Raw genomic sequence first — 12,410 nt, 5'->3', positions numbered from 1 at the left:
CATCCGATCTCCATACTCATTTGATCTTTCTAGTCGTCTGTTCTTCCACTCATGCACTCTTCCACTTAGTGCATTCATCTGTTCTATACGCTTCATCCATTCTAATTATTTCATCCATGCCATTCACTACGTTCCCTCCTCATTCATTATGTCCATTTCACCAGTTTAGATCTCCTTACTTTCCCATTAACGAATATTAACTGGGAAATGGGTTGGACATCATGTTTTCAAAGGTATATAAGGTGCGACTATTCTAATGTACAGTCCCACTCACTGAGCACACCGAACCATGCTGGAGTTCGCTGTGTTGTACTGAGGGCTGATAGCTATCTGTTGCTTTGTCCTTTGAAACTGTTCAGTATAAAATAAAGATCTTTGTATGTTCCTTTGTAACCCGTGTTCGGTGTATTTCCTTTTGGGGTACTCAGCCCTGATATTTTCTCTTTGTTTTCACAGTTGGTGCCCGAATAGGGATGCTCAAGATTGATGCCGGATCATCGAAGGTTGACACACGCTATCGGACCGGGATCGGACGGTGTGACAAAATAAGGGGACCCTTCTAAAAGAGACGCGACACCTCAGCAGTGCTGCACCACCCGATCCCTGGACGATTAGATTGTGGTCTGAGACGGCATCTTGACGAGGGTCCACTTATCGAGGCGGGCAGCTTTGCCGCAATCACCAAACACGAGGTAAGATCAGTTAGGTAAGAGTCTTTGTAATCCGATCGGACCTCTTTAGGATTGATCAGGTGAGTCGTGACACGATTCTTAAGTATCCTGATCATTTGTTTTGGCGCATTGTATCTACAAATACAATTATTGACCAGGTAACACCAATAATTTGATATGCCTGGGAAATTGTCTACCTGCTTCAGGGCGTTATTCCACAGTGATAGGCAATCTTTGGAATTTAGCTGTCCTGCACCACAGGAGGGGTCGCCGGCTTGTACTATGTACTGTAAGCATGGCATTGAAAGTATAGTGTTTAATGATATTTGGCACAGACAAACCAAACATGCCTTCGAACTTCAGTGGCCAATCAATGGTAGTTTTTAAATCCCTCATATTGATTATTTAGAGTCAATTTTGTTAAAGAAAAAGGCTAGACTTGCAGCATTTGATGTTTTGCAGAATTGGAAAAAAGAAGCGTTACAGCAGCTTAAGAGTAGGGAAAAACATACAAGCCGTCATAAAACGAACGCTGAAAAAGTGTTGTTATAAGACCAAGATAAACATTCTGAGTCGGCTAGGAATATGGATAGGGATTTCTCACTTGGCATTCAGAAAATTTATCCTTCCAAAGACCTCCATGTTTCCGATGAATTTATTGACAAATTGTTAAATGAGCGAAGGACTGGTGCCTCTGCGCAACCTCTGTATGTTCCTATTCCTGCCCCTTTGCCTCTTCCTGCTGTTATTCCTGCTCTTCCTGCTGTTGTTCCTGTTGTTACTGCTCCTCCTAATGTTCCTCTTCCTCCAGTTGTTGTTCCTCCACCTGTTCCTCCACCTCTTCCTATTGCACCAGTAATAGTACCTCCATTGAATTTACCTGCTCCCCCTCTTCCAAGTGGTCTTGCACCGCTTGAAGTCGATCAGGGTGCAGGGTCAAGGATTGTCACTCGCAATACTGTACCTCCCGAAAAGAAACATGATTTGATTGCATGGGCAAAGCATTGTATGGAGAGAGATGATCGAGCTAATGTTTTTGCCACAATTTCTAATATGGACAATTTTCCTGGGAAAAATGTTTTCATTGAAGGTTTAGGGATTCATTTATGTGTAATGTGGGGCAAATTAAATAATGCAGATCTCCCACAAGGGTTGAGAGATCTGAACACTTTAGCGTTTTCAAGAGACACTTTGGAGAAAGTACATGAGCATGTCGAGAGGTTATTTGAGTATAGGAAGGAGTTGGAAAGGTTACGGAATGAGGATGAAGATGAGGATAGTATGTATGTACAGAAACGGTTCTTTCCTTGTCATAAATCAATACCTGAGGAAGTACGAATTTGTACGAAAGAGACGATTAGATGGATTTCAGACATATCGATAACTCCAGTTGAAGTATATGATACGTATAGTCAGTATACGCTAGAAATGCAGAGGAAAGTGATACAGGTAATGATAGAGTACCTGCAGGATGAATGTGTAAAGAGAAAGATTAGTTGTCCCACAGAGTTATTGAGTATTTATAAGAGAGCTTTTTCACCTGACACTTCTTCGGCTGCTTTAGCGCTCGACTTGGCTCTGTTGCTCAGTAAGCGTTCGGAATTGCCCACTTCTCAGTTGCCTATGAGAGAGGTTCCTCCGACATTTGTCCTGAAGGTTGAGATTGCGAACGATGCTGCAGCGGGTACAGTTGCTGTGAATATTCCTGCACGTTCTCGAGACAGGAAGTGAATACTATTAGACAATCTATTCCTAACATTAGGAAAAATCCGACAGGATTCTATAAAGAGATAGTGTCTGTCTTGCAATCCTCAGTATTCACTTTGGGTGATATTGATCTGTTATTTCCTGTACTCCTGCCCGTAGATTTGTGGAAACAGGTTAGGACTATAGACGACGTACCAGGGTTGGGAGATACATGGGCTAACATAATTAAACTCGATGGAGAAAGGCCAGCTGGTGAGAGACCGCCCCAGGTGATACTAACCTTGCCTGATAGAATCATTGCAAAATTGAAAACCATAATTCCCGAAAAGAGGATTATCTGGGACAAGCCTACGGCCTGTGTCCAAGGGAAGTCTAGAGGGTGCTACCGAGTTCTTCAATCGGTTCCAACAGATATTCTCGGATTTCAGTGGAAAAGACTTAGGCATAGAGTTTGGGAAAATATTATTTGTGGACAAATATGTGCGTGGATTGCTGCCTGACATCCAGTCACAAATGATGTCTTCTGAGAGCACTTTGCAGGCGAAATCCCAATCAGAAGTACTGCACATGGCTCAGTACTACGAGAATCGTGTCAATAATGAAAAGGAAAGAGTAGAGAAGAGAAAAGGTGATTTGAAGACTTAAGTATTATTACAACAAATTGTTAGAGGCCCTAGAGGGGGTAGTTTGCAGATTAGAGGTCAGTATGTTCCACAAGGGAATGTGCCCTTGGGTCCTGTGAACATTAACCAGTGTGCCTATTGTCGACAAGAGGGTCATTGGCGTGCACAATGTCCTATCCTTCCAGAAAGGTCAAATAACACATTCGGAAATATGGGTAGACGATCCAGAGATCGCCCGGGTGTAGGGGGCCCTGGTAGAGGTCAATTTGCACAGGATCCTCAGCAGCCTTTTTCGCAGGATAATCAGGTACCAAGTGTGGATGCTAGAAAAATATTTGATCATCCTTCTGCTGCTTACCTCTCTGAAGAGCTTCCTTTTGACGATATTCTGTTTCGTTAGGATTGCCCGAAGCAGGGTTTGGAACCTACGCCTATTCCCGTTAATCAGAAAGGTCCCTACGTTGGGATGATAGTGGGAAATAGGAAACATCTATTCTTGATAGATACTGGGGCACAGAAGTGTTCCATTGATCATTCTCGGGGTCCAAACATTCCACTGTCAGGACAAACCAATGTTTCCGTAGGGTTTTCTGGCACACCAGTTGTTTGCCCAGTTTCTTCGCCGGTACCTATTTCTTTGGGTCCCTTTACTGACCACTGTCCATTCCTTTTGACTTCAAATTGTGGAGATAATTTGCTGCGGTTGAATCTGTTGAAGGAATTAAATGCGGTAATTCATTGTTCTTCTGATGGAGTGCGTTTGACGATTTCACAAAGGCAACTTTCTGTCTCTCAATTTTTAACCAGACCTTTGCCACCAGAATTCAGTGATGTACCAGAGTGCTTATGGGCAATTGACGACAATGAAGTCAGTGTTTTACAGATCGAGCCTGTTAAAATAGTCTTGAAACATGGAATAAAGCTGCCACGCATTCCACAATATAAGATTTCAGTTGAGGGCGAGCAAGCTTTGAAATGCATTGTTTTTTTGATTTTGTGCACCGCGGGGTGATTCAGGAAATTGCAGGTAGTTTGTGCAATAGACCAATTTTACCCGTGTACAAAAAAGGTGATAATGCAATTCCAACCGTTTCATAATTGATCTACGTGCCATCAATAAGGTCGTCGCTCCGCAATTTCCAATTGTGCCTGATGTGACGACAATATTAACTATGATTCCGGCTTCAGTTACTTACTATAGTGTTGTGGATCTGAAGACTGCTTTCTTTAGTATTCCTATACACAAGGACAGTAGATACTTGTTCGCGTTCACCTTAGGGGGACGCTCGTTCACCTTTACCCGTGCACCGCAAGGTTACACGGAAAGTCCTATCATTTATAGTAGGGCTTTGAAAGAGCAGCTTGATAGCCTTGAATTGCCCTCTACTTGTACACTGCTTCAATATGTTGATGACTTTCTTTTAGCTGCAGACTCTGAGAGCGCTTTCAAGGAGGGCACTGTCTTGTTGCTTATTCACCGGGCTAAACATGGTCACAAAGCTTTGTTGTCAGGAGGTCGCCTATTTAGGCTATCTCTTGTCAAAGGAGGGAAGAAGATTGACACCTGAACGTATAAAACTAATTTCTGGCATGTCTGTCCCAAATACACAGAAGGAAGTTAGATCCTTGATAGGTATGGCTTCTTACTGTAGGTTGTGGATCCCAAACTTCTCACTAGTGATTAAGCCGATGTTGGCTTTGACGAAGAAGGGCATTTCTCCGCCATTGCCGTGGAACGCGGAACACCAGCAATCATTTGATCTGCTCAAGACTGCATTGTGCTCGGCACTGGTTTTGGGCACACCAAACTATGAAAAGGCCTTTGTGTTGTTTGTGCATGAATGTGATGGATGTGCTTTGGCTGTATTAACGCAGGGACATGGAGGGAAGAATAGACCATGCGGTTACTTTTCTTCCGCCCTTGATCCTGTAGCATGCGCTTTGCCAAGATGTTTGCGAGCTGTCGCTGCTGCTGCTGCGTCTGTAAAACAGAGTGAGGGAATGGTCCTAGGCCATGATCTAACCCTTATGGTGCCTCAATCTGTAGATGTTTACTGAACAGAACCCAAACGCAACACCTCACTTCCACACGGTTGACGAGATATGAATTTATCTTGTTTTCTCCTCACATACAAATTAAGAGGTGTTGTGTTCTTAATCCAGCTGAACTCTTACCTTTCCCGCAAGGTACTGCTTGCAGTGACGAAGAGTCACATGACTGTCTGTCTACTACCGAACAAGAGACAAAGGGTAGAATTGATCTGAAAGACACTCCTTTGAACAATCCACAAGGGGAGCTGTTTTGTGACGACTCCTGCTTCAAACTGCCGGATGGTACATCCACAGCTGCTTATGCAATCACTACATTGAGCACAGTCGTGGAAACCAAGAGAATCACGCATAACTCCGCGCAGGCCGCAGAGATTATAGCATTGACCCGAGCTTGCGAACTTTCCGAAGGACTTACAGTAAACATATATACTGATAGTCAGTATGCCTTTGGGGTGGTTCACAACTTTGGGAGACTTTGGTCAGAGAGAGGGTTCTTAACTTCACATGGTACAAAGATCCAGCATGGCTCCCTAATAGTACATCTGCACTCAGCGCTTGCGCTCCCTACTCAGTTAGCTGTCGTGAAATGTGCAGCACATCGAAAGATTATAGATGATATGGGAAAAGGGAATGCTTTCGCTGATCAGATAGCTAAACAGACTGCCACCAATCTCTTTATGGAGATGTATGTTTCAAGGGAGACTGTAAATGCCTATGCAATGGAACAGGGTGTTGGGTCCGTAAGGGATATCCAAGCCGATGCCACGTTAGAAGAATCCAAGAGATGGGCTGAGGGCTTGGGGAAACTCGATGATGATGGGTGTTGGGTGGACATAGCTGAAGGGAAATGAATACTTCCTGATGCATACGTGATGATGATGGTCGTCATGGCCCATGGCCCTACACATATATGTGCCCAGAAGGTTACGAAAATGCTAGAAAAAGTTTGGGCGAATGACAAAATCTCTAAAATAGCTCAGCGCTATGTCCAAGACTGCGTGATCTGCTTACAGCATAATGTGGGAAAGGGAACATCAATTCCAAGGGGAAGTTTCGGGCCACCTTCTGTCCCCTTTGAGGTCATACACTATGATTTTATTGAAATGGAATGTTGTAATAATTTGAAATATGTGCTAGTTGTCATCTGTGCTTTCAGCAAATGGGTTGAGGCTTTCCCTGTTAAGGACGCTACAGCCATGACTACTGCAAAAACTATGTTAAAAGAATATTTACCTAGGTTTGGGCTACCAAGAGTCATCTGGTCAGACAATGGTCCACATTTTGTCACTGCTGTAATTCTGCAGATATGTGCGGCATTAGAAATCGACAAACGGTTCCATTCGGCCAGACATGCTCAGAGTGCCGGATTAGTAGAAAGACACAACGGCATCATCAAGAACAAGCTCGCTAAGACGTGTGCTGGCACCAAATTAAAATGGTCGGACGCCTTACCGATCGTGTTGCTAGCCATGCGTACAACCCCTCAAACTAAGACTGGGCTCTCTCCATTTGAGGTGGTAATGGGGAGACCTGCCAATATCTGTAACCTTCCGAAATCTTGATCATTAATGAATGTTGAAAATGTACTTCTTTCAGATTACTGTAGCCAGTTGACTAAAAACCTGGATTTGATTTATCACCAGGTGCGAGAGGCTTTACCTGTGCGATACGAGGGCCCAGGCAACAGTATTCTGCCCGGAGATTGGGGGCTCACCAAGGCATTTGAGCGTTCTTCTTGCCTTGCACCTCATTGGTGGGGCCCATTCCAGGTCCTGCTGGTCACACAGACGGCGGTGCGTTTCGCAGGCCGAAAAAACTGGATGCCACACGATACAGAAGAAACAGAACCCCTCGCTAACGCTGCAACCAACGATCCCGAAGCAGTAAATATCATTGAGAGTGAATCAGAGATTCTCTCTGAGCCCGTGAGGTTTGGGGAACCCGTCATTTCGTTTGCTTCCGGATACGCTGCTTCCAACTGGAAGTGACGACACATTGTTCTCGGATCAATCAGTACCGGGAACAGCAAGGTACAATTTACGTCCAAGGAAATAGACTTATGGCACGGTTCGGCTGTGCATTCAATAGACTTGCGGCACGGTTTGGCTGTGCATTCGAAGAAGAAAGGAAACTCATCAAGGGCTTGCTTTTTGCCCAAGTAATTGTTTGAGAAAAGGGGATTCTGTTGGCTAGGGATGTGGAAGGACTAAGAAGTCACGCAGCCAGGAGGTCGCCAGCTTATAACATTGGGGTTTTTTGGTTGAAGACGACAATGCCTGCAACCACTACCGCTCGTACTGGACTGATAAATGATCGTGTGACCGGCCGGGAAAATGGACAAATTTCTTGGGCCCCGAAAACGTAATGCTGTCTTTTTATAATGTCGGTTGGTTTTATAATAGTAACTGTGCTAAATCTGTGCATCCATTCGAAACCTTGTTACCGACTGAAAATGTACCCACTGTTTCTACTCCTTTTGTGCATTTGCATACTCTGTCTCCTAGAGTCTCCCAGCATAGATAGAGATATTACAACAATACATTGTTACTTATCATGAATGCCACACATGCAATTTTTAACTGGTCCAACTGTTGGGTCTGCTCGCATTTACCGCAACATGGAGATAAGGGGCTAGGTTGGTATATTCATCCTTTACCTTTGACAACTGCTTGTTATGCTTCTCTTAGAGCACTGATCTTTGGCCGATGGAACGATAGCATCTCAGGGAACTTTGATGGTACTAATTTGAATAGTTTTGAGAAACGTGTTCTGACTCCCCTGGGATGCTCGCTTTTCGCAAATAGAAGTAAGCCTAACGTTGTTTCTATTAGGCCCTCTGACAGACTGTCTCGTCCCTTTCAATCTTTGATTTCTTTTAAGATGGCTCCGATAGGCAATAAGAATGCCAAGCCTCCTTCCTACGCTGTTAACCATAGCCCCGATTCAGTTTCTTTCTGCATACAGAGGAATGGTACTCAGTCAATGGGAGATTTTAAAGGTTGTGCCAACGTTGCGAATTTGACTGGGGAAGACAGACCTTTGTATGTAGGCGAACCTGTCTACTTTGTTTGTGGTAATGTAGCATTTCCATGGCTAGCCAGGGATTGGCAGGGAACTTGTTATTTAGGGATCCTGTTACCTGGGGTGTTCATAGCTAGTACTATAGAGGTTTTAAAGGCTCATCCATGGCGGGACGAGGATGGTGAAACTCCAGCACAGGTCTTGGGAGATGTAGCAAAATCATTCGTGCCATTTTGGGGGCAAATAGCGAATTCTGAGGACATCAGAAGACTAGCGAGAGTACTGGAGAGAACCATCAACCGGACCACAGACATACTCTACAATATGACATTAGAACAGAAAGCAATAAGATTAGTAGCACCTCAGAACCAGATGGCATTAGATGTGTGTGTTAATTAGTGGGGTCCGCTTGCTGTGTTTTCATGCCAGATTCCTCCCCAACTATCTTCAAGGCAATACAGAATCTGCACGTCCTTAGTTCAGAAGTGCATGTTCCTGAGGGAAACTGGGATCTTAGCGCTTGGTTCCCGGGACTTCTTTCAATCTTGGGGTTGGAAGGTGCTTTTCGTCTTACTGATCATTTTGGGAATTCTGTTGTTTCTTTGCTGCTGTATACAGTGTTTACCTAGTATATATTTCGATGCTGGGGGGATGTTGCGCACAGGCGATAGGTACAATAGGACACAAGATATACACCCCAGATAAGAATTCCAAACAGTATGTGCTGGAGGAGATTTTGATAGGCGATCTAATGGCAATAGATATTTCTGACAGTGATTCAGGGTGTATGGATTTTGAGACGTGGAGTTGTTCGTAGAGTGACCAGAAGTAGTTAGCACTTGGCATAGGCCAAAAGGAGTGTTTGTCAAACGGGAAATTATATCGTGCCTCCTATTGTGATGAATATATGTATACTGGCCTACGCCAAGCTGCTTGTAAGCCACTTGCGAAGAAATCTGTGTTGCAAGGTCCCGACCTTAGAATCAATGTAAGCCGCCATTTTAGAAACATCCGCCATTTTAGGTTCTCTCTGCAAAGTCACCCTGTGAGCTAAAATGGTGGACAGTGTCATTGCGAGAATGCAACTTGGCCGCCTTGACCTCTGTGTATAAACTAATGTATAACTTGCCTGCAGGCTACATGTTGGGGTCGTGAACTGAGACCTTGTCCTTTGCTGACCTGTGTGTAGAGGATTACTTGCACTAACAAAGCTAAATCGCAAGCACATGTTAAATACAATGTATTCCAATACTGAAATGTGAACACTTGTTTGACTATATTGTTTAAAACTGTTTAGAAGACTTAACATGAAAGCCTAAAATACACTGTCGCCATTGAGGCTTGTTAAGTGAATGTATTAAAGGTAAACCCTAAGTGCACAGATGCGTGAACTCGGCACAAACCCTAAATCCATAATGCATTAACGAATATTAACTGGGAAATTGGTTGGACATCATGTTTTCAAAGGTATATAAGGTGCGACTATTCTAATGTACAGTCCCACTCACTGAGCACACCGAACCATGCTGGAGTTCGCTGTGTTGTACTGAGGGCCGATAGCTATCTGTTGCTTTGTCCTTTGAAACTATAAAATAAAGATCTTTGTATGTTCTTTTGTAACCCGTGTTCGGTGTATTTCCTTTTGGGGTACTCAGCCTCGATATTTTCTCTTTGTTTTCACAAACCTACTCATCCCAGTGTATGGGATATTAGGATTTAAAGGGACGTCCCTTGCCTGTAAGATTCTGGCATCTATTCAATGTTTCTTGTCCCAGCTGCTAGGAGTTTCTGTGGTTGTGGAACACATCATGTAGGCAATGATGTGGCTGTCTAGGGAGTTCTTCAAGGGAACAGGAGTCCTTGTGCCCACAGGGGGAGTCTCTAGGGAGGGTGTTGCAGAGTGGGCTAGCCTCCCTAGCCTCGTAGAGTGGGGGTTCCCTTCAGGAGAAGTGGCGAATTCCCTAAATTCGTCACATAGCCCACTGTTGTCTGTGTCTCTCTATTGTCAGCCCTCTTCTTTCACTGCTTGGTCCCTGCTCCTATGTTATACCCCTTGTTACTAACTCTCGCCTTCTCGAAGTTTCTCCTATTACTCTGTAAAGTGCTCCATTGCCGACTCTGTTTGCACTCAATAAATACCACAAAAAATGGAAAAAAATAAGATAGTCATTATCACCTATGGTTTGACCCTCATGCCTCCCTTGCCCTTCACTGTCATCACTGAAACTGGACTGGTCCCAAAAAAGCTGCACATGCACTGCTCTCCATACCGACAGGGCTAATAATTCACAATGAACCATTCATGGTGGTGGAGTCGGCCTCTTCCTCAGTAGGTATCTCACCATGATAACAGCTCCACCTCTGGACATACCACCCTCCTCCAGGGACCACATTCTATCAATTTACTATAACATATGCCGTTATATAATAACTATCTATCCTTGATGGCAGTAAGAATATTTTGGACATATTGCCCTTCACACGAAGCCTCTATCTTCATCAACTTCCAGCCCCCCCAGCCAAACGTCTAACTCTATGCCCAACTGACTCCAATTCACTGGTCTCCATTTGATCATGTCGGAATCTACCCGACCATCAACATCTTGCTTACCCTGGCTGATCACATTGGCCCCTTGTCCAAGCACACACTCCGTTCTGACTGTATTCACTCCTACCGCAGACAGAAGAATCACAGCTTCTACCACCCCCAGTGGCACAACCTCCTATGACTTCATCAATGTAAGATATGTCACCTTGCAACTGTCATTATCCTTTCCATATTGACACCTCCTCAGCTCGCTGCCTTACATCTTGGATCACTGTCATCATCCTCTTCTTTGAGGCTCAAATGCACACTCATCACCCCAAGCAGAGAAAGATTGACACCCCTAGACTCCTTGAACCCGATAAGCAGGACTACAGTTGCTTCACAGCATCCCTAGATTTGGCAACATCATCCTCCTGTTACATTCCCATTCCCTCATTTCAAGCTCCACACAGTGTCTAGCATACATGTTCTATTGTACTCTTGTACCACACCAATACAAACTTCTCTTACAGCAATTGACTTTGCTTCCTACTTCTCCTCTACTATTTCTCTCATCATGGGCATGCTCAGAACTGTTCACATGGCTCCTTCTCCACCCATCTATTTCCCACTCCTCTAATACTGCTTATCTCTCCTCCATCATCTCTCCCTCCTGTGCTCACTCCACCCATTTGGTCATCAATTACTGAAGTCATAAAAACCCCTTGCAGCACTTTACACAAGCATGCCTTCAAGGGTAGAAATCTACGGTGTGAATCCCACAGCACAAGAAGCTGGCGGCTGATCCCCTGTTCTACCACAATGTTTCCCAACTGCTGTTCCTTTCTTGGATATGTAAATGCCTAGCATCCAACCTCTTCCTCAGCTCCCATAACCTACTAAACCTACTATAATTGGGGTTCCATCAACATGAAGCCTAATCTTACACAATGTCCATTTTTCTCACCTTTGTCCATTAAATCCCCATCCCTTCTAGCCTCATTCCTCCCCATCTCTTGGCTGTATTTGACATTGCAGATCATCTCACTTTGCTGGCCACACTTACCCTGGAGATAATCCCAGGAAAATGCCTCTCTTCCTCCATCAGTGATCATGACATTCTTTCTCCTGGACCTCCTCTTAGTCGCTGCCCTCAAATCTACCAGCAATTGTTCCCCAAGGATCCATCCTTGGCCTCCTCCTCTTTTCCTTCAGCACCATTACACTTGATGATAGGCCTCTCTCTCTCTCTCTCTGGTTTCACCTACGGCACCTTCTCCTCAACTTCAGTGAAATAAATCAGGCGCTCTCGCTTCCAGCTGACAACCTTGTCGGTCATGTCAGATAATTTGCTTGACTGATGCAACCCAGCCATGATGATGTCTCTTGAACGTTGACATCAGCCAAATCTGTATATGAATATTGCTTTCGTAGAACATGCCCACGTGGCAGAATTCCAAAGATGGAGTGGGTAGTACACTATCCAATAATGAAATAGCTCAGATTATCTGAAGAAACCCAAGGAATACTAACAGCTACCAAGTATTCTCTTAAAGTAGAATATGAAGAACTACAATTAGAAGACACTACTCAATTCAAGGGTCACCTAGGACGGTATTAGCCAATTAAAAACGAGGATCAAACTTCTGCAAGAAGCATTTTGAATGTATACATTGGTTACATAAAATGCAATCAGCAAATTAAGAATGAGGAAAGAGCTCATGGGTCGAAACACGTGCTGGCTAGCCTAGAATTATACTTCAATCACAGAAAAGTATTACAAATTGCTTTAAGCCATTGACATAATTT

The 12,410-nt window shown here is 44.1% G+C and overlaps 1 protein-coding gene across 2 annotated transcripts in view; it reads right to left on the bottom strand.

The window, feature by feature from the left end:
* The window catches only part of ABCA4 (ATP binding cassette subfamily A member 4), a 1,737,150-nt gene that overhangs the window by 208,777 nt on the left and 1,515,963 nt on the right, over window positions 1-12,410 (bottom strand). The window lies entirely within an intron of this gene.

This window comes from Ambystoma mexicanum, chromosome 1q (assembly GCF_040938575.1).
Source record: "Ambystoma mexicanum isolate Mex_15411 chromosome 1q, UKY_AmexF1_1, whole genome shotgun sequence".
Taxonomy (NCBI): domain Eukaryota; kingdom Metazoa; phylum Chordata; class Amphibia; order Caudata; family Ambystomatidae; genus Ambystoma; species Ambystoma mexicanum.
Note: the sequence above shows the minus strand (reverse complement) of the source record. Positions and strands in the feature narration are given on the sequence as shown.